Here is a 19,854-nt window from a genome sequence, read left to right as displayed (position 1 = left end):
GAGGGTGACTGTTGATGGAAGTCGTGAAAGAGGAGTCCGTTTGGTGAACTAAATCATACACGGGGTTCTCCCGCCTCATGTTCTCCTTCATCTCATCCATGGCTTTTCTCATTTGGTTCATCTCCCTCTCCAAGTGTGGCACTCTTCTTGAAGCAGTACCCCTTATCTGATTTTCGGACTCAACATTTTCTCCTCCACCTTCCTGACTCTGGGCTCGTCCTTCCGCGTGCCCATCATGGCACTGCCTCTTTAGATTGATCTCCCTCTTCAACTCCTGATTCTGAGGAGTCAATTGCACCATAGCGGCAGCCATGGACTGTATATGTTGAACAGAAGGCAGTTGCATGACAGGAGCTGATTGATGATCGCGGAGGGGATTACTAGAAGCATCCCTTCTCTCCTGGTGGCCTGGGTTGGTAGCCCTTGATCTTGTTCGAACCATTCAGCCTTTTGTCTGGGAAATGCTAATCATTGAAAACAATCAATCGAACGAAAAGAAAGCACTTTCCCACAGACGGCACCAACTGATGATACAATGAAAATCAATAGGCTGGGTGCTTCGGACTTGAAAGGACTACTTACTGCCTTGGTGGTCTAAAAAAGAAGAAAAGCGATTAAAGGTGACCGGGGTTGCCGGTCAAGAACCCTCCGATGGCAAAGTTAGTTTTTCTCTCTCTAATTTTGGAGTTCCAACTTTTTAGGAAATGTAAACGTACATTTGTTTAGTCTTAATGGACATTTATATAGTGTCTTAAAGACAGTTATTAAACTTGTAACCTCCCCTGGATTCGAGGAGGTGTGAGAGTTCAAACATAACTTCCACAACTACTTAGGAGTTATATATTTCTCACATAACGGTTACTAGAAGTTATGCGTGTAATAAGGAGTTATAACACACTCGGGAATTTTACTAAGTGTGAAGGCCTCGTCCAAGGATCTTCCTGTTGAGCGTACCTCGCTTAGGAACAAAAGTCGTTTCTCCTATGGATGGATTTTGTTCAGGACGAGGCTTGTGGCTCTCCAGGACGAGACGACGTGGTTTTGTTTCCCTAATCATACGAATCTCGTCCAAGCTTCTTCCTCCATGGACGAGATAGTCATTGACGAGGTTTACATAGTCCTTGCTTCGCTAGCCTTGTCCTGGACGACCTTTATGGACGATGTCGGGGTTGGTACTTTATCATAGCCTATCAACAATAAAAGGGTCAAAGCTCCCCACAACAGGGAAGGGAGTAAGCCCAAGTCCATTAAATAGTATTTTACGCCCAAATCCATTAGAGCATCCACATTCATTTATCCTAATTCTATCCTATTTTACCATTCAAAAAGTTACTTTATCAATTATACAATACAATTTTACAATTCCTTAAAATTCAATATTCTATTTTACCATACTACACATTAAAATAATATAAAAATATTTCCCAATTCTCTCAATTCTCTCTCTGATCTCTGTATCTCTTTACTCTGTCAAACTTCTTTCAGTTACACCAACACCACCGTCCACCTTCTCTCAGTCACACCACCACACCGTCCACCTTCTCTCAGCCACACCACAACCGTCCACCATCCACCTTCTCAGTCACACCACCCACTTCTGCTAAGCAAAATCCATAGCAAAATCCAGAAACCAGAAACCAAAAATCATTCACAAACCAGAGAGAGAAAATCATTCACAAACTAGTTAAATTCATAAACCAAAAATCCCACGCCGCCGTTGCACCACTGACCCACGCCCACATCAGTCACAAACCCACCACCGCCAGAAATCCACACAACTCGCCAATCTCCACCGGTAAAAACCCAAATCACTCACCGATCTCCGATCCAAATCAAAACAAGAAACTCATGCCGCCACTACACCACCTGACCCATGCCCACATCAGTCACCGATCTCCAATCTCCGATCCAAATCAAAACAAGAAACCCATCACTCACCGATATGTTGATTTTGTCGGTTTGAAGAAAGAGGGTCATCCACACATGCAAGAATGTCAGTTTGAAGAGGGTCATCGGAGCACCGATGCCTCGTCGGTTGAGTGAATCGATAAAGGGATCGGAGCACTGATGCCTCGTCAGAATCACTATCAGAGAGAGAAGGTCATCGGCGAGAGAAAGGGTCATCGGCGAGAGGGTCATCGGCGAGAGAGAGGGTCATCGGAGAGATTCTTGGGTCTGGAGAGAGTAAAGAGCAAATGAGAAAGAAAGAAGGAAGAGAGAGAAAAAAAAAAAAAAGAATGAGAGAGGAGAGAGAAATTCCCGGGTAAATAAACAGAAGAAGAGTATTAAAAAATTATATTTTTTTATCCCATTTAGCTACAGTACCATCTTACATTTACGATGGTACTGTAGCTATATGGCAAAAAAAATTTGGCCTTTTCCAATTTGCCATTTTCATTGCTGAGCAGTTTTTGAGTCTAAATGCCAAATACACCTTACATTTGGCATATACCACACTCACTACTGATGCTCTTAAAAAAGGATTTTAAGCCCAAGATTCATGGAGGGATAGGCCTTAAGGCCTATCAAATGAAAGGGAAAAAGAAAGAGGGCCTAGCTTATCAAGATCAGAAAACCAAAAGAACCGAGTAGTAAGTATTGAGCTGGGATACCCAGAGGCCATCAAGGACTTGGGGCCTTCGAGATGTGCGGAACAACTGAGCATGAGATTAAGACAGCTCAAGAGGAGTACCAAGAAACACGAGAAACAAAGAGCAAAAGCATCCTTCCTAATCGCCTAATGATGCAGAAGGGAACCAGAAGGATTGGAAAATAACAACTCATGAACAAGAAAGCTAGTACCTCAGGGAACCCAGGAAGAAGAACTATGAAAGGAGGTAGTTAGGGGGACTTTCAACCTGGCAGGGATAGAATCGGCCCACTTAGGAAAAATGACAACAAGGAAGGGCGCCAAAAAGCGAAGTCTAGAAAAAGGAAAATAGAGAAGCCTTGGAGGAAGAGAAATTGAATGTCAGCTCCCTCGAAGACATCTTAGAATGGAAGGTCAACAAGGGACTTTTGGAGAAAATGCATCAAAAGAAGAAAACTAGAAGAAACAAGGAATGGGCCAGCCACCAAAGCTGCTGACACGCTACAGGCTCTGTTACCCAAGGGAGCAAAGAGAGGGAACCAGTGGTACCCTGGAGCCCTAAGATGACGCTATAAAAGGAGGAAGTAGCAACAGTGAAGGACATTTAGCAATAGTGAATTTGAATAGAATCATTGAGAAAATTCTGTTAAAACACTCAAAGAAAGTAGTAAGGAGAAAAGAAATATTGCCCAGTGTACCAAGGCAGCCATTTTAGAACATACTCGGATTCATAGGGGTTCAAACTTTGCAAGTCTTAGAGGCTAAAAGGGCCATCTAAGTCTATAATTTTTAAGTTCATTTGGACCTTGTAACATGTCTTAGTGAGCGCTTTGTGGTTCCTTAATTGAAAGAAACGAAATATTCCCCATTGATTTAAGGATCCTTAACTTTTTGTTTTCTTGTTTAAGTGCTGTTCCTTTACTGTTTTGCTTGCTATTCAATATATATATACATATACAACCCTGCTTGTTAGAGTATATATATATATATATATATGTATTGTAGGATCCCCGCTCTGTACACCACTTTGTTCGTAAAACAGCCTTTTTAGCTGCGATGAACCAAGCTCAGTTCCTTAACACAACAGCAAGGCCCAGGGTCCTCGCTTCTATCGCGGGCCGGGACATTTTGTCGAAAAAGGAACTTCACACATATATCTAAGAACAAACCTTCCTCAAATTTGCCCGAGGAGCATCATTCTTTATCCAAACTACTTGTCTTGCTTGTTTTGACAATAACTCTCCTATCATTTAACTCATTGAATGTTCAATATTAGGCACACTTTCTAATAAATTTATTATTTTGGGCTTTTTGGGCCATTGTCTATACCATTTGGGTTATGGTGCAAATCGTGCCGTTACAAATAGTTTTACTTGTAATAACATGTGCTAATATTATTTTCATATAAAACAATATAATATAAGATTAAGTGTTACACCCAAAACCTTAAAAGAAGTTTTGAATTTTCTGGGAAATTAAATTGATGTTTTGTATATCTTTTCCTAAAACAAGTTTGGAAATTTAGAATGAGCTAGAAGTATTAATGTATCCAACGACGAGTAAAAATCTTTGTGCAGCTTATAATACCTGATTTTTTTTTTTTTTGCAATTTAGGTAAACACATTAATACAATCTATTTTGTGCATGTGTGATCTAACTCAAGCAGCTCTGTGGCTTGCAATCCTTATAAAAGCAGTATGATCATACTTTTTATGACAAAAATTGTTGAATGGTTTTAGTATTATCTTTGATTGGGCAATCTTAATAAAGAACATATCTGGTGTTGAAAAGATATATTATGAGTTGGGCCGTTTCGTCTTTTGACAAAGAATTATAATATCATAATTCATAGGCATGGTAAAACAATGTTGGCCGACACAACCTTTATTTATTGGATCCACATTTAGGGACTTTTTGTCCAGGCAATTTATTTTTGTAGGCCACAGCATTATATGTTTAATTCAACCAAAAATTATTACTAAACAAGAGAGCATAGTCCGAGGTCAAAGTTGGGCTTTGAACTATGGGTAAGGCACTTTCAAGCACGACTAAGTAGAGGTTTAAGGGAAGCTTTGCAATGCACATCAAAGAAAGAAAAAGAATACCTAAACTTAAATTTTTACCAACCCGTTAGTTCAAAAGATCAATTTCAATATGATGTTGCTATTTGGTGATCAAGTTTTACCAATATCTTGCTGTATAGCTAAAACCTTTGGAGTCGTCCTTGGAGTCAGTCAATTGGACTGATCGTCACCACAAATGCAGTTCATGAGATGACATTTATAATAGAAGATTTTAGATTTGATCTGAAGCTCATTGTGGGGGCCAAATCAATAAATTTATCTACCAAGTAGAGTCTAGAGTGAAGGGTTTGTCTCAAATTATAAACTTCAATTATACTAGTGAATATCTTTGTTGGGGATAATGGTGCACTCCTAGTGGTTTTTCCTTTGGAGGTTCTCCATTGATTTTTCACTTCATCATCAAATAGCATGGTTCTTTTTTTTCTTCTTTCTTTTGTGTGTTAAATATTAGTATTGTAATACCATGTTGAATAGATGCGAAAACAGAAACATAAAATAGAAAACACAACAACACACGAGAGTTGCATGATTCAGCCTAATAGTTTACATACACGGAAGAAACCCTTAAGAGCTACATCTTTTTTTTAATATAAGATAGAAATTCTATTCTAGCCTAATCTAAGTGTACATGTTTGTGAACTCCAGCTCTTGTCTCCCACACCTCACAAGTACTTATATTCATGGAGTAACCATCTCATCAAAGGTGAGTCGTGGTCTTAAGTGCTACATTTTTAATATATAAGAGTGTAGTATTAATCTTGTATTACAATGAACATTACATGAGTATATATAGGAGGATAAATCCTAGACTAACCATACATTAACTATGGTTAGTAGACTTGTAGTACAATACAGTAGACTTGGTTTGTACACGAGGTAGGATTAGGCTTGTGCCTATTACATATCTCTAACAGTTGTACATGTAAAATGGTTATAGGGGACAACCATTGTGACTTCCCCCCACTTGGACGTGATCATATCGCATGTTCATTGTCTTATGCTTTATTTCTTTACATATAGGTGACTTGAACAAATTGGTAATCAACATAAGCTGATTGATTTCACTGCATAATCAATTAAGTAGTTAAAATAGTTATATTACTGGGTCTTTATAAATTTGTAAAATTTTATTGGATGCGAAACAAAAGACAAGTGAAATTGATTCACATCATTGGATCGAGCTTTATGAAATTTTCAAAACTTTGTTACAATAATAATAGGAAGAAACAAAAATACAAAGTCTGGCTAATACTTTTGAGTAGAAGAAAATCAACAACCTCAAAGGAAGCTGTTGATATATTTTTTAAGGATTCCATCGACAATAATCTGGTATGTTTTTTCTGTAGGATGATAACTATCAAGAAACACATACTTGGAGTCATCTGTACAAGTGGAAGGGGTTAATTTGTTGCACAGGATTGATGCCTCTATAGATCCTGTGCCGCAGCAACCTTTGTCTGCAACCTCAAAGCCTGAATTTAATAATATTTATAAAAAAAAAAAAAAAAATTAAAAAAAGCCATTTGAAATTATAAAGAAGAGGTATATTATCATATATCTTTGGATTTGTTATGATATCAAGTAGAGGATTGTAGACATCAATATAGACCACCTTTGCGTTAGGCAGATTGTTAAGGTAACCCAGCTCCCTGGAAAGTTTATCATTGAACACTTGTGATGCTTGATTCGGCTCTTTTACGCACTCTTCTTCTGAGCCTCCAACCAAAGTTGCGATGGCAAACATCCTAGTGGTGGTACGCTTAAAACACAAATCCTCCGTGCTGGTACTCCATATAGTTCCTTCAAATATTTTGTAAGAAACATATCATTTTCCACTAAAGATGCCCACCACTATATTAATTTTAACATCAAAGAATGAAGTAATATATTATCTTGTTGTTATTAAATTTATACGGTGTTTTATATTTTGAATTATTAATTTTTTGGACATGGTCTAAGGTATACAACTCACATCCTAGTAAGTGCTAAATCATTAATGAGGTAAGATGTAAGGCAACTTGAATAATTATGTTGTGCGTTTAACATATGCATCCTTCCTTCGTCTTAGAGCATTAGCATCCGTATGTGCAAAACTTTCCTTTTATTTTACAATAAAAACTTACTTTTTTCTAATTTTACATGACCAATTTGCAAAAACACCTACATCAGATTATCTATAATACACCCTCTTTTATTAAAATAATATTTTTTCACTTCTTTTTTTATTATTTCCCTTACTCATACACAGCCCCACCACCTTACCTCACTTCTCTGAAACACTATCTCTCTTTCTTTTTCTCTTTCTTCTTTCCACTTGCTTCTTTCTTATTCTCCTTCTTTCTTCTTCTACGTTTTTCTTCTTCAACATCATCTTTCTTTCTTCTTCTTCTTTTCTTTTGCTATTCTTTCTTTCTTCTTCTTCTTCTTTTTCATTTCTAAAAAAATTCTTTCTCTATCTACCCCTCTCTTTTCTATCAAATCAGTGCTCTCTTCAAATCTAGAAAAAAAAAAAAAAAAAATCTCTCTACCAAGCCTCCATGGCTCAATACACTCACACACTCTCTCTCTCATGGTGGCAGCAAGCTTGGGTTTTGGGTTGATTTGTATTTTGCCAAATGGGTTTTCTGTTGTGTTTTATTTTGAGTTGATTTTAAGTTGGGTTTGTGATGATTTTCATTAATTTTTGGTTGATTGTGTTTGGATTAAATTAATGTTGTAATGGGTTGGTTGTGGTGGTGGTGGTGGTGGTTGGTTAGTTGTGATGGTCGACTTTTTCTTCTCCTTTTTTTTTTTTTTTGATAAACTACAATGCATTACTGAAGAAACACTGAACAAGGGGGAAAATCTACCTTACATAAGGTCAGCAAAGAAGGGGGCAGATTATCCATAATGAAAAAGAAAGCTAAACGAGACTGTAAAGAAAAAACTAGCTACATGGTGTGCAACACCATTACAAGTTCTACTAACCCAAACAAAAGAGCAAGAAATTAAACATTCTGCAAAAGCATGGATGTTGAGCAGCGGGGTGTGAATGCACCAAGGGGGGGATGGTTGGAGGTGTTGATGGCGTCGAAACAAATCTTGGCATCTCCTTCGAATATCACATGGCTCCATTTTTCCACTTTTGCAAGCTGAACTGCCCATAGCAAAGCCTCAGTTTCTGCTTAGAGGGGGGATGTTCTCTCTCTTTATCAACCTTGCCCATATTTTGACAGGTACACCGTAGTATTCATGAGCTACCACCGATATAGCTGCTTAAGAGCTTGAAATGGCAGCATCCACGTTGATCTTGATGCAACCTAAGGGCGGTGGGGACCAAGAGTGCACGAGTGGAGATTTATGGGGTGCTATTAAAGGGGTTGAGATTGTTGAGCATTCAAAGCGTCTAGATTGGATCAGTCTGATGGATGCGAAGATGTCCCAATGGCAATTATGATTGAGGGAGAAATTCCTTACTCTCCAAATTTCTTCTGACGTTAAAGCCAAGAGCAAGGGAACGTGACCATTTCCAGAAGCATCGCAAGGAGGAACAAGGGGTTCAACACAAATTTAACAATGTCTTCAAGTTGAGAGATAGATAAGAGTTCAATTCTAAGGCCCTAACAAGCTACAAACCAAAGGGATCTTGATGCAGAGCAATTGAAGAAGAGATGACTAGAGGATTCAATGCTATCCTTACAGAAGATACAAGAGGGGTCACTTACTTGGAAGCGGATCAGGAGGTTTTCCCTTATGGGTAAAGAGTTGATGCCGATCCTCCAAAGGAACATTTTCAGTCTCTCAAGAACATTCAAGTTCCATAATTTGCTCCAGCTGAGGCCAGTGGGGGGTAAGGTGGGGAGGTAAGAACGGGAAGTGTGATATGCTAATTTGACTGAGAAACGCCCTTTAGGGTCCGGCGTCCATATGAGTCTATCAGGGAGAGGTCTGGAAGGGACAGGGATGGAGAGGATGGGCTAAGCAGAAGGGGGGTCAAATAGCTCCTTGACTAAGTGATGCTTCCAACAGTGAAGGTCAGTGTCAATCAACTGACTTGCAAGGACAGGGAGTTGAGTATACTCCTCATCTTTAGGGGTAGGAATGAACCCCTCTATCCAGAGGGCACCCAAGGGTCCTTCCAAACATTAATGGAGGTTCCATTACCAATGGTGCAGCAAGCTCCCTTAACAATAAGCTTCTTTGTTACTCAATAGCTTTCTAGATGGGGGAGGCACAGCTGGTGGGGTCAGAGTACAACCAATTCGCTGATACATTTTATTTTGCTTTTAGAATACTCATGCATAAACTATCCCTCTTGGAGGCAATCATCCAAGCAAGCTTGGCAGTGAGGGCGCTGTTAATATCCTTAGCTTTTTTGAAACCTAGACTACCTTGGTTCTTTGGATAGCAAAGTTTGTCCCATAATCTCTAAGCGAGAAAATTACCTTCTGACTTCATAGGATTCCACCAGAATCTTCTGCTAAGGGAGTCAAGGCTGTCACACACTTTTTTAGGGATGCAGAAGGTGGACATAGCATAGTTAAGGATGGTTTGGGCAACCGAGCATATGAGGGTTCTTCTTCCAGCCCACGAAAGGCATTTACTCATCCATCTTGTGAGTTTGGCTTCAAGTTTAGCTTGGAGGTATGAAAAGTCCTTTGCAAGAGCTCTAGATAGCGGGAGTAGACCTAGGTAGATAGCATCTTTTTTGAGAGACATCATTTGGAGAGTACTCTTTAAGGATCTACGTATGTTGTTTTGGGTGTGTTTCGAGAAAAGGATGCCAGACTTCTCTTTGTTGACTTGTTGGTAGGACCAAAGGCAGTACTTGTCAAGGATTCAGGCGATTGCCGTGGCATCTTTTTTTGAAGCTTTGGAGAACAATATGATATCATCCGCATACATCACATGTGTGATTATAGGGCCGCTTCTATTGGTTTTGATTCCACTTATGCTTTTCAGCCTTAGTTTGTGGTCCAACATTTTAGAAAGAACTTCTTGCCCTAGAATAAAGAGATAGGATGAGAGTGGGTCACCTTGCCTAAGCCCTCTATTTGGTTTGAAGCTTTCACACTTACCCCCAATGACTAAAACTTCAAAAGACACCGAGTTTAAACAACTACGAATCTAATTTGAGAAAACCTTATTAAAACCAAGGTGGAGAAGGACATCATGAATGAAACTCCAACTAACTCTGTCGTAAGCCTTTTGGAGATCGATTTTGATTGCCATAAGACCCGGCTTGGTTTTTAGGGACTTGAAGTTGTGAAGGATCTCTTGAACTATGACTTGATTTTCGGCTATCCGTCTATTAGGGATGAAAGCGAATTGGGTCAGGCAGATGATTTTATCAAGATGAGGTCTAAGCCTTGTCGTTAACAGCTTAGAGATAATCTTGTAAACCACATTGCAAAGGCTTATGGGTCTGAAATGATTCACAGTAGAGGGGTGAGAAATTTTAGGAATGAGGAAAATGAGTGAACAGTTTATCTCCCTAGGCATGGTCCCTTGGTAAAGAAGGAAATGACAGCATTGGTGATGGCGTCGTTGACAGTAGGCCAACATTTTTTATAGAATATAGCGGGGAAGCCGTCTGGACCAGGGGCTTTGAGTTCTTGCATACCGAAAAGAACAGATTTGATCTCATTCGGGGTAGGAATTTTGATGAGCTTAGAGTTTTCGTCTTTTGTGATACATGGGAGGACAAGGTGCTTGCGATGAGGGGGAAAGTCAGCCGCATTTTGTTAAAAGAGGTTCTTGAAGTGCCCAAGAAATGTATTTCTAATGGAGTTGCCTTCCGTGATCCATACTCCATTATCGTCCCGGATCGCATCAATGTTGTTTCTTTTCCTTCTAATGATAGTGGAAAGGTGGAAGAATTTGGTGTTTTTGTCACCTAGCTTCAGCCCGAGCTCCCTTGATTTTTGGTGCCACAAAGTTTCACTCCGGATAAGCCATTTTGAGAGTTTGGCTTGAAGAGATGCTTCTAAGTCCCCTAAGTGGCTTGAAGAAGGCTCTCTCTGGATGGCATTGATTTATTGGATCAAGGAGTTAATCTTGTCTTGGCACCTTCCGAACACTTCCTTATTCCACTTCTTGAGTGCGTCTCTGGTGGCAGCTTGTTTTTTGCATAGCTTGATGAAGTCAAAACCACGGGATTCCTCATTCCAGGCGTTGTCGATGACCGAGAAGCAACGGTCATCCCTTAGCCATATAGCCTCAAATCTGAAATGTTGGTGAGCGAAGCTGGATAGAGGGTTGGTGTCGAGTACAATTGGAGCGTGGTCAAAGCTAATGGCACCCAGATGGGTCATTGTTGCTTTCAGGTATGCTAACCTCTATGACATGTTCCCTATTCCTCTGTCTAATCTTCTCTTGATTGTGGCATTTCTCCATTTGCCTTTTGCCCAAGTATATTTACCACCAAAGTATCCAAGATCAATGGCACCCACTTCGAACATCAATTCTTTGAGATAGTTGGTAGAAGAGCTACCTTTTTTTACCTCCCAGAGCTTTATCTTCATTAAGCACGAAGTTCAAATCACTAAAACACATCCATGGTCCTTGGTGGGATTCGGGCAGGGCCAAGAGATTTTCCCATGCTCTTTTCTTTTTTGAAAAATATGGAGGGCCGTAGAAGCCCACCATAAGCCACTCGCAGACAGAGTCGCTGATTATGACAGCGATGAGCTTTTTGCTATACTCTAATTCCTTAACTGATAACCCGGCTTTCCATAGGGCGCACAACCCACCCGCTTTACCTTTGACTCAACAACTAACAGATGACCAAACTTGATGGAGTTTCTAACAGTTTCCATTCTATTTAAGTAGCTTTAGTTTCTTACAAAAAAATTAAATCGGGCTTGGCCCCTTTTATTTGAGCCTTTAAGGCTCGAACTGTTGAGGCATTGCAGGTTCCCCGACAGTTACAACTGAGGAGTTTCATGGGGATAGTAGGGGCTTGATAAGGCCCGCCTCCTCAGCCGTAGAAGTAGATGAATTGGAGTTAGCATTGGTGTGTGAACAGACTTCAGATAGTAAATGATAGAAAGACTTACATTTATGGGCTTCATTCTCTGTTTTTTGACTTTCCTTGAGAATGAAATATTCAAGGCTTGACTGTGGAATGAAATATTCTCGTACTTTAGTCCGATCCATGAATCGCTGTTGTTTGGACGTGGGAGGAAGAAGTCTGGGAGCAGAGGCTACTCTATTGGGATATCAACTTTAATCCTTAGAAATTTTTTCCATGCACCGCCTGGTTCACCAACTAGGTTCACTTCTATGACTTTCCCCAGCCATGAGCCTATCCTTTTCAGGTTGTCCTCTGTACTCCACAAGGCGGGGATGCTGTGGACTTGCACCCAGAAGGTTGATAATGAGAAGTCGACCTCTTGCTAGGTGATGTGGGGGCTCCATTTTTTGAGGATGAGGTGTCCACCTTTGCAAGACCATGGTCGTCTGTGATGGGCTTTGTACGCATCTACTTCGTGATGGAAAGAGAACATGAAAATATTCTTTTCTATACGTTTTACCTCCAATGGATAAACCGGATTCCATGCTTTAAAGACCACGTCCTTGACATAGGTGGGACCTATGTCTTTGTTGGTGATTAGTTTGGTGAGGAAGATGAGGTTAGGTATGGTTGTGGAAGCTTGGCTTGAAGGGAGCTCTATTCTGGTTTCTTCACATGTGACTTTTTTGTGCGTGATATGAGGCCAAAGACGTCAATGACTAATCTGGAATGGTTATGGCAGCTTTGTGTGTGGGGTAGATGATGTAGAAAGAGGTGGCTGGAGGCTGAGGTGGGTGAAACGAGGGGGTGGAGGAAGGAGGACAAGTGGTAGTGGGTAGAGGTTGTTGGGTCAGGGGAGAGGAGAGGGTGAGAGGTACTAGTGGGAGTACAGAGAGAAAAAAAATTTAGTAGCCGACTTCTTCTTCTTCTTGGCATTGAAAAGTGGGTGAGAGAGAGAGTCTAACAAGGCAAGGGAGAGGAGAGAGAAAAAAAACATAAAATTATAGATAGAAGAGCTACAATAACCGTGCATATATGCACGGTTTGTAGCAATAGAAATTGTGCATAAATGCACAATTTTACACCCACTAATATGGGTGTTTTTTATCTCAAAATGTGTAAAATGAGCAACTTTTTATATTTTGCAAGATTTTACACATACTGATACTAATGCTTTAGTGGATGGACACTATGATTGTGCAGGACTAAAATATTATAGGAGGAGTAACATATATATATATATATATATTGGATGCATAAAATTTCTTCCCGTTAACTTGGGATCTATGTGGATTGTGAACTTGAGGTTAAGCATCCCCAATTATTAGTGAACTTAAGCATCACCTATCATACTTGACTTGTTAGGCTGCTCATTGTAATTGGGATGCCCTTTACTATTTCTCCTCTCCCTACTTAGGTTTTCAAGAAGCATGGAATGGGGCTAGGCCCCTTTCCCTTTTTTCTTAATATATAATTTTATTCATAAAAAGATTATAAGGGAAAAATTATGGAAAAACAAAAGAATATTAACTTACCTTGACAAAAGTAGAAGACAAATTGAGCAAAAGATCAGTGTAAGAAGGAACATCATAATTGACTTTCCTAATTCCAGAAAGATAGTAGGCATTGGCAATGTCATTGCTACCAGCAACCACAAAGACTACACTTTTGGCTAATATGAAGTTTGTTCTTTCTTCGCCAACAATTCCTTTCAACTTTCCTATGTATTGCTCGAAGTCTTGTAGTTGCTCAGATAGTGGAATGATTGACTATATGTATTTAAAAGGGGAAAAAACTGAAAATTAAGCATCATTAAAAAATGACTATATAAAAAAATTGCCAAAAAAAAAGAAGATAAAGAAGTGTATAAAATGCGCATACCGCTATTTTAGATGTCAAAGGATCATACCCTGCGCCACCCGAAGCAAAGCTTACACCTGATAAGAGATCTTTGGGTTGCAAAGTTGGATCCCCATATGCTGGTAGGAGCTCTTTAATTCCTAATTCTTCCACTGAAAAGAAAGAAGAAAAATTGGATTACTTCTTATAGTCTATTTGCATACAACTTTGCATTTAGATTTTATGTACAACTTTTTAAAACCCTCACTTTTTCAATATACAATACTGTCAATAAAAGCTAAATAAGTTGATGCCAAACTCACACTTGAAATGAAGAACATAGAAATAATAACTCTTAAGGAACACTAGCTAATTTAGGAATTTGAAATGACCTATTTGGTTCAATGTTCACACAATTTTTCAATTACAAATATAATTTAGTTTATCCATGACATATAAAACCTCTATGAATTTTTTATTTGAACACTTTATGATATAGTTAGAGGTCTATAATGTTAGGTATACATGCGTGAGTGAAAGTTATACACGAAAACAAAATTATATAACTGTAATAAGTAATATAAAATTATTAGGCCCGAGTATATATTCTTAATTTTTGGTCTAAGTTGAATTGTGTTATATATATATATATATATATATATATATATATATATTAGAGTTTTTTTTTTATATATATGTTGCCTTGTGTGTGGGCCTTTTTTTTTTGCAAGTGTTAGGCTGGGCCACCTGCCGCTATACTAGGCCTAAAGTTTTTTAGATCAAGGAGTTGGGACTGGTCCAAGAGCAAACCTTCCTGGTCTGGCTTGTGCACAAAAAATGTCCTTGTTGGTCAGGTCTTGATCGTACACTTACGGCAGACAGAACTATCACGTTAACTACAGCAGGCAGATATAATAAAGATAATAATAAAAATTTAGGCAAAGTAGTTAGTGGGCCTTAATGATGGGTGCCCGTCTTACACGATATTAACAAAATAATGAGTATTAGATGGAGAATAAGGAGCATGTTAAAGAAAACAAATGTCCACCGGCCACATTAGGCCGTTCTACGGAGTTTGTGTCAAGAAGGGAAACCACTCCTTCAACGCGACTAATCTCTCTGAGGAGGAAATTAGCTGCTTTGAAGGAACAGGCCTAAGTGACTTAGGTTGAATGCAGTTTCTTCTTTTCGTTATCAGAGAGCATGGGTTGGAAGGGGAGAGGGAGATTAACCCATTTGGTGCATGCTGGCAACTTTATTCCCTCTGCCTCTCTCTTACTTATTTTCTTTTCCGTTTTTCTTTTGTTTTTCTTTTAGTTCTTACTCTCTTTTTCTTCTCGTTTGCTCTCGTTCCCCTATTCTTTGTGATTCTAGCAACTATCTTACAAAGGTTTTTTTCCCGTTCCTCCTCCTCCATCTAGCTGTGCACAATAGGGCTCCTTATATAAGGCCAACCGTGCTTAAGCTTTTACCATTTTAGCCCTTAACCGTTTTTGTCTGGCATGGGTTCCTTTGCCAACCGTCACTGACTAGTCAGTCACCCAGTTAGCGCCTCTCCGCCTCAAACAAAGAAGACTTTTTTTTTTTGTCTTGCTTACTGCTTGTGGCATTTATATTTGCCACGATGTGAATACTCTCCTTCCCTCTACCTCTCTTGGCATGCACTTGGTGGTTTCCACCCAACTTTACCTCTTTTGGGTTGTATGTCATTCCAGCAAGACAGTACTTCCAAAAGGGCTTGAGCAGGAAACATGAAAATGGGTTCTTCCCCCTCCCCACCGCCAAACTATACCCCTTTCCCTCTGACCCGTGACCTCACCATTTCCTGTATTGGCTGGGTACAGGCTGGTAGTGCCTAGGCCTTACGCATGCTTTGCCTTCATGCTTGTTCAAAAAACTCTGCCTGCTGCTCATCTATCTGCTGCGGTCTGAACGTCAAACTGCCCAATCTACTGCTCGTTTTTGGCTTCTTTTGGCATGGGCTGTTTCGCCTAACTCCCCACTTATGGCCTGCATCTTCTAAGGCCTGGGACTTTCCCGGTTGTGGGCCGTTCCATGTCTTTATTCCCAACTCCTGTTACTTGCTTCCTGCTACAAAATTCTGTTGTGCTTGCTGTGGGGTCTACTTAACCCAAGCCTACTGGACCACCTTAGACCTTTTTTGTTTATTCTTCCTCCGTAGACCCAATGATCTTACTGGGCCTTTTGCTAATCACGGGTTCCCTTGTCCCACCTACTTTCGTTTGGGCATCCTTAGCCCACTTATTCTCTTGGACTTCCTCGGCCCCTTTTCAATTATATGTTTCCCATGGGCTTTTACTAATTTCTTGGACTTCCTCGGCCCAGGCACTTCTCACCTTTCTTTTAGAGCTCATAGGTTTTCCACAGCCCCTTACTTTCTTTACTTGCACTACTTTGGGCTTGCTGCAGCGGTTGTGGCTCATTCTCACTTTTTCACATCCATGTTACTTATGGGTTTGTTGTTACTTTCTTCCGGGCCTTGTTAGGCCCACTATCCGTTATTCCTGCCACTTAGCTTAATGGCACTCCATGCTACTTTCTTTTGCTCATGAGTTTGGGCCTGCTTCCTTGCTAGGCTCGTAAAAAAAATGAGCATCTACACCTTGCAAACACATAAAAGCCCAAGCCATTAGCAATTGCCATTGATGGAGACAACTCATTCACTGAAGGAACAAATTATCCAGGAAGGTACATAAACGAGCCCAGATAAAGGTTTGCTCTAAGAAAGAGAGTGCTCTATTTTTCTTTTCGTAATGTTTAAAAATGTATAAACATGGACTATCATCCACTTAAATATGTTTGATGGGCTTCCTAATCTTTGGCCCAAACCAATCTCAATATATGAACTTTGTTGTATATATATGACAGCATGAGTCAGAGTCGGATTGTCACTAGGACCAAACCAAACAAGACAATTGTCACTAATTGCAACCAAGAAAAAAGAAGAAGAAAAGAGGTAAAAACAGAAGAACTTAATTCATAATCTTGAACTCCTTCTATGCAGTGGTGACTCCAGGAATTTTGTCCAGGATGTTCCTATTCCACTTTGAAAAATTTTTGGGTCATTTCGGTCTATTTCAGGTGTTTCGGGACATTTCGGTAAATACCGGCCGAAATTCAAAATTTGGCAAGCATGAAGTTTGTACTTAAAAAAAAAAAATCTTAAAACCAAAACAAATTTGCATTCTGTACACTGAAAAACCTATAAAGGAAAAAAAATTAAAAAAAATAAAAATAAAAGAAATTAATGAACAAAGGTACCAGTACAATAAACTATAAGTTTATTTGAAATATTAATAAAATTATTAATTATTGTTGTTTAGTTGTTTCATAAATTTGTTTGTCTTTTATAAACTATAATTTGTTGTATTGTTGTTTCATTAATTATTAAATTATTAATTGTTGTTTAGCCTAACATAATTTAATTTGTTTGTCTTTTATAATGTATTAGTTAATTAAATTATTAATTATTGGTGTTTAGTTGCTTCATTCATTTTTTTTTACTAATTATTAGAAGTCTAGCACACACCCCACTGTGCGTTAGCACACACCTCATGTGTGCACACACCCTTACCTCTACATGCCTTTTAGTTCAAAATTTGTTTGGCATAAAATTTTTGAAGGTGTTCCTGATATTACTTGAGGGTGTTCCTATTTTTTTTTTTTAAGGGTAAACAAATAAAAAAAATTAAATTATTATATATATAAAAAAAAAAAAAAATCAAGCCAGGGTGTTCCTAGGAACACCCTGGCTACTGAGTGGCGTCGCCACTGCTTCTATGGTTTTAAAAACCAAACTGGTTAAAAAAAAATAGTGCTCGGTTCTCTAGAACAAGAACGGTTAAAGAATTATAAAAATAAATGGTTCTCAATTCTTTAATCCGACTAGAGTTAGATCGATAGTCAGTTATATATCTAATTTAGTTTATAATTTTAAATTTATATAAATTATTCATATTTTTAAAATTACACAATAAATAATTGAAGTGTAAAATATGTTTATGACTAAAAATATTTACTGAAAAATATTTTTAAAATAATATAATAATGTCTAAGTGAGTATACACTTTTATATTAGAAAAATAAAAACCATGTCCAAATATTCCACTAATATATTGTTTCAATTATGGAATTATTTATCAAAAGATTTATGACTTTATCACAAAGTAAGGTAATTAGACTTTCCTTCAAAAGTTTGTGGGTCTAATGACAATTTAATTATCACACCATTATTTCTATTAATTTTGTTGTATCTGTCCAATATTCAACTATTAAACCTTCAAAAAAAAAATCAACTATTAAATAAAAAATCTTCATAGACTACTAATAATTTCATTAATAATATTTTTTTATTTATCAAAAAATTTAAATAATATATTTCACTAAAAATTATATTGTAAGTACTAAGTAGTTGTAACTATTTTAGTAAGAGACCAAGAAAGAAGTGTTGCGTGGACATTTAAAAAACATTTTCCATATTAAATTAAGATTTTATTTACTTTAATTGGAAAATTACATTCAAATTATCCTTAAATCATTCAACAAAATATTGATTATTTACCAAATTAATGGGAAAGCAACGTTGAAACTTTCAAATTTTTAACTAACACGTAATTAACATTTTAATTAATTTGTTATTAATTATGTAAAACCATAAAAAGCTTTTAAATTTATTATTAATTATTCATAATATTAATAATTTAATAAATACCTACCATGAAAACGTAAGAGTACGGTTTATTTGTTTAGCAAAAAAATGAAAAACAAAATTGTAAATTCCACGTGTTGGCTCCATTTGTGTGTGTTTGGGGTTTGTTTTAAAAATAAATAGTAACAAAATTAGATAAATAAAAACTCAATCCCGTTTTATAATCCATGTTAGGTCCAATAAATCTCTTTAAAAAAAAACGTAAGATGACTATTGATTATTAATCATCAATAATCACCTAACTTTTCTATTGATACGGGGTCAAATTTTTATTTAAAAAATAATTATGCTTGTGCCTTGTGGATGCACGTGACCCACTTGGACATGGATTATGGATACCAAGCTGTACTTTCCTCTCTTTTGGAATTAATTAATGGTGCATTGATTATCATGTCATTGATCTTTGCATGTGAAATCTTAGAATTTATGTTAGATTGAGTGAACAGTGAAAAAGTTTGAGTGGAAAGTGAAGAATTGAACCCTAATACTTCTTTTGAAAAAACCAAAATATATTATTTGAAGTAAAACTCATCGAATATATTATTCGATGTCACAAACATGGCGTTTTGGAGTATACTTTTGAATCTTTATCTTACGATTAAGATTATTGATACTAAAATGCTAATATAGCAAAATTTAGACCATTAAATCATTAAAAATAGTTAAAATTTAAAGAAATTTATTAGTAGAGCACCCTAAAAAATCTAGAAGATTTGAATTAGGTTGGCTATTGTCAAACTGTGATCAGAAAAATGGTAGTGAAAATAGTTTTGGAAAAGAGAAAAAAAAAAATGTAACCTGCAGGCAAGAGAATATTAATAGCATCAAGACCATGAATGTCATGTATGTGTGTGAGAGAGAGATATAGTAACCTAGGAAATCTGAAGGCACCTTTCCATTTGAAAATCTTCCGGTTGGTATTCCTCCCTTGAAATCCCTCCCATATGGAGGAAAACTGCACTTTGCTATTGTTGTGATATCGTTGTTGTTGCCGGTATCAACAATGGAATCTCCAAACATAATGACCGCTGGAACTTTCTCGTTTCTTGGTATCTGAATGACTGCTTTTGAGGTGCACAAAATAGCAAAAACAAAAGAAAGAAAAAACAATATAGTTGATGAAGAAAAACGTTTCTTATTTGAGTGAAGCATTGCTCTAGGTTTCCCTTTTTGAATTCTTCCAAAGTTTGAATTTAAATTGAAAGAATAGTTTCTCAAAAAAAAAATTTTTGAAAGAATATAAGCAAATTATGATTTCTTCCCCCTTCAGTAAAAAAAAAAAAAAAAATGTATCGTCCCCTCATTTTTTTTTATTCAAGATAAAATTCTACTATAACTTAATCTAAGTGTATATGTGTGTAAAGTTCCCTCCTGAAGACTTGAACTCCAACCCTTCCCCTCATTTTATATTACCCAATCATAAAGCCAACTATTAATGTTATTTATTACACAAAAAAATTGTTAGTCTAAAGGTACATCAAGATTTTGAGTCCAAATCTCCCATCTCATTCTTTGTGCTTTATTTTATACTCCACCAATAAAAATATACTTATATACAACATGTTCACCTTTTTTTTTTTTTTAAGCCCACCTATTTAATTAAATCCTACCATTATGT

General features: G+C 37.5%; 1 pseudogene; it reads right to left on the bottom strand.

Moving 5' to 3' along the window:
* Positions 1–5,952: 5,952 nt before the first annotated feature.
* Positions 5,953–19,388, bottom strand: LOC142605662 (GDSL esterase/lipase EXL1-like; annotated as a pseudogene).
* Between the last annotated feature and the right edge of the window lie 466 nt (positions 19,389–19,854).

This window comes from Castanea sativa, chromosome 8 (genome assembly GCF_040712315.1).
Source record: "Castanea sativa cultivar Marrone di Chiusa Pesio chromosome 8, ASM4071231v1".
In the NCBI taxonomy this organism is placed as follows: Eukaryota; Viridiplantae; Streptophyta; class Magnoliopsida; order Fagales; family Fagaceae; genus Castanea; species Castanea sativa.
Note: the sequence above shows the minus strand (reverse complement) of the source record. Positions and strands in the feature narration are given on the sequence as shown.